The following is a 3,071-nucleotide window of genomic DNA, read 5'->3' as shown; positions in this document are numbered from 1 at the left end:
CCCCTTATGGTCTAGCTGTCATCCATATGCCCAGAGACACTCCTTACAGGCTCACTACCTAATGGATCTTTTGGGCCTCTCCTGGTGTGACAATCAGTTCTTGGTCCAGTCAAGAATACCAGCTCCTGACTAGTTTGTTTCACAATGTCATAAAAGTTCAATTACTTATCAATGAATTTAATAGTCCCTCCTGATTCATGGGAGAGGGTTCCATCATCAATGAATTCTGCAGTCTCTCGTAATTCTGAAAGGAGTAATCAACTATCAATGAATTACACTGTCTTAATCCATGAAAGAGTGATCAATTGACAATTAATTCCATGGTCTCCCTTAATTAATTGAAGATTTATCAATGGTCATGAGCCTCCACCATCCCACTGGCTTGGTAGAAGAACAATTCATTATCAATGCTTCTGACAGCCTCTCTTGAATCATAGCATCCTAATTAACCATTAATGCATCCTGTGGATTGCCTTTAACTTCCTGACCATCAGTTAGCCATCCCTGAGCCTCTCCGTCTCTATCCTGTATACACATTCAATTGATTACCCCCTTTTCTAATCAGGGTTGAGGCTCATAACACTGCACTAGCATCTTAACAGCAGTCTGGGGACATGCTTAATCCATTACCCCCAGAAAAACCCTGCTTCCTTTTTCCAACAGTTGGTTCCTCTTCACTCCACTTCACAGTGAGCCTGATATTGCTTAATGACTGTCTGCTTTCGAGTCTTCCCAGTCTTAGTGGATAGCACCACTGTGTCCCTGTGCCGCAGCTGAAGAGATCCCAGCTCTGTGTCTCCATGTGGTTTGCATGGCGTTCTGTTTGCCATGCATTCCTGTCTCCAGGGGTCTGAGTATGCCAGTGCCTTCTTTCCAGTCTGCTGGAACTCCCACAGACCAATGAGGGCTTACTCCTTCAGCACATGACCACACGTGGCCAACACACAGACCTTTCCTCTGGCTGCTCTGGCAACTGTTCAACCCCATGAAACTTTTTGGGGTAAACTTATCCCCTGACCCCGTCCCAACAGCGTTCCTCAGCCAGAACAGGGACCGGAGCTGGTTTCCTGTTACACTGCCCATGAGATTTTGCAGGAAAGATTCATTGTGGGCAGCCAAGTAGTCATCCACAAACAGGAAATCTCTCAGAACCAGCTCTTTCACCTTGGTTTTTGCTTTAAACCTTACAATGTTGAACAAGCCTCCATCTAGTCTGGTTCAAAGATAATGCCATCATCGCTGCCCTTGATTGCACAAGGAATCAGGAATAAAAAGTAGATGTTAAAAAGCATGCTCTCTGTTGTTTAGGACCCCCACCCACACTGGCCATGACATTGTTTTGGGAAATTGTCTTAAAATACTAAAGACATGTTCTTGTGATTGAAACTCACTGCCTGGCCTGATGAGTTAAGCCTAACTTTTAGGAAAACATAATCTACCTACATATGTAACTTTTAAAATGGCACACTTTAAGGTAGATTTTGTGCTCCTATTTTTGCTAGCCATTGCACCCCGCCAAGTAAGTATGTATCCCAATGAAAAGTATCACCACTAATTGACATTTTAAACTCTTGGGTCTCTAGGTCAGCAGGTAGCCAGGAGCATCTTAATCCACATATTTGGTAGTTCAGAGATGATTTTCAAAAAATCAGCAGATGATTTTACCTTAAGTGCTGGGGTTTATGTAACACAATAATTCCCAGAACATTGCCCTTTTATGCAAACAATTTGTCTCCAGCAAAAAAATGAGAGCTCCACACATATGGATTAAAGACATTTCTTTAAGCGCATACGCAACTGGTAAAGGAGGCATGGCGGGGCATGTGCCCCTGCTCCCCCTCCCGGCAGGGCCGTCCCCACTGCCGGTGTCTGTGGGTGCTCGCCATCTCTGTCCCTGATGCTGCTGCCATCTGCGGGTGCTCGCTAGCCCTGTCCCTACTATGGATGCCACTGCTGGCTTCTGCAGGTGCCCCCCCAGACTCAGGAGGCACCAGTTGCACGTGTGTTTTGGTTCTTGGATTTTATACAGTAAAAGACAGCTAGTGCTCATTATGCCTGCCTGTGTCCTAGATATCAAACTGCCCCATCCTTGGGGGTTTTTAAGACCCAGCTTGACAAAGCCTTGGCTGGGATGATCTAGCTGGATATGGTCCTGCTTTGAGCAGGGGTTGGACTAGATCAGTGTTTCTCAACCGGTGGGTTGGGACCCAAAAGTGGGTTGCGAGAATATAGGAAAGAGTTGTGAAGAAGCTTGAAAAATGGATTTTCTTTTAAAGGAGAAAAACGTGGGAAAATGCAGCTTTAGCCCTTGCAGACTGGCAGGGTTCCAGCCTGCCAGGGGCTGCTTGGGACCCTCCTGCCCCACACACCGGAGGCTGGGAGCAGTGAGTGAGGGGCACTGGGTTGGGACTGGCCACCCGTGTTTAGAAATGGGTCCCATTGGCGGTGCGTAAGGGGTGCACACAGGCACATGTGCACTCGAGTGTGGTGGTGCACCCCTGTGAAAAGGCACTGCTGACACTGATGGTGGTGCCTGCGGGCAGTCGCCACTCACCATCCCCCCCACCGACAGTGCTGCGGCCGCCTGCCACGCCCCCCCCCCCCCAGCCTTGGGGGGCACACGGCGTCCACAATGGGTACAAAAAAGGTTGAGAACCGCTGGGATAGATGCAACCTCCTGAGGCCCCTTCCAGCCCTCACTTTCTATTCGATATAAGTCAGAAAAAAAGCAGCATGGCCACGTGGCAGGCCAAGGCCGACGGGGATCTCCATCCATTGCAGGTGTCTAAGTGTCCTGTGCGGCGGGAACATCCCCTGCTCACTGCACTGCAGGTTTTGAACCAGTCCTTTCAACTGGCCTGAGGTTTTTCCAGGAGGGAGAGAACCTGCCCGGGCTTTGCATCGACTGTCCAAACACGCGATGGCGAGCACGGCTTTTGGCAGAGGCTCATCACAGGGCATCTCTGCAGGCAGAACGCAGGTGCGGCGCGGAGCCGGCAGGGGGCGTGCCGCGCGTGACAGCTCTCGGTGCTCCTCGCGGGCAGGGCGCCCGCCCCTTCCGGGGGTGGGGC

This window comes from Alligator sinensis, unplaced genomic scaffold, assembly GCF_000455745.1.
Source record: "Alligator sinensis unplaced genomic scaffold, ASM45574v1 scaffold766_1, whole genome shotgun sequence".
Lineage (NCBI taxonomy): Eukaryota > Metazoa > Chordata > Crocodylia > Alligatoridae > Alligator > Alligator sinensis.
This window is presented reverse-complemented; position numbering follows the sequence as displayed.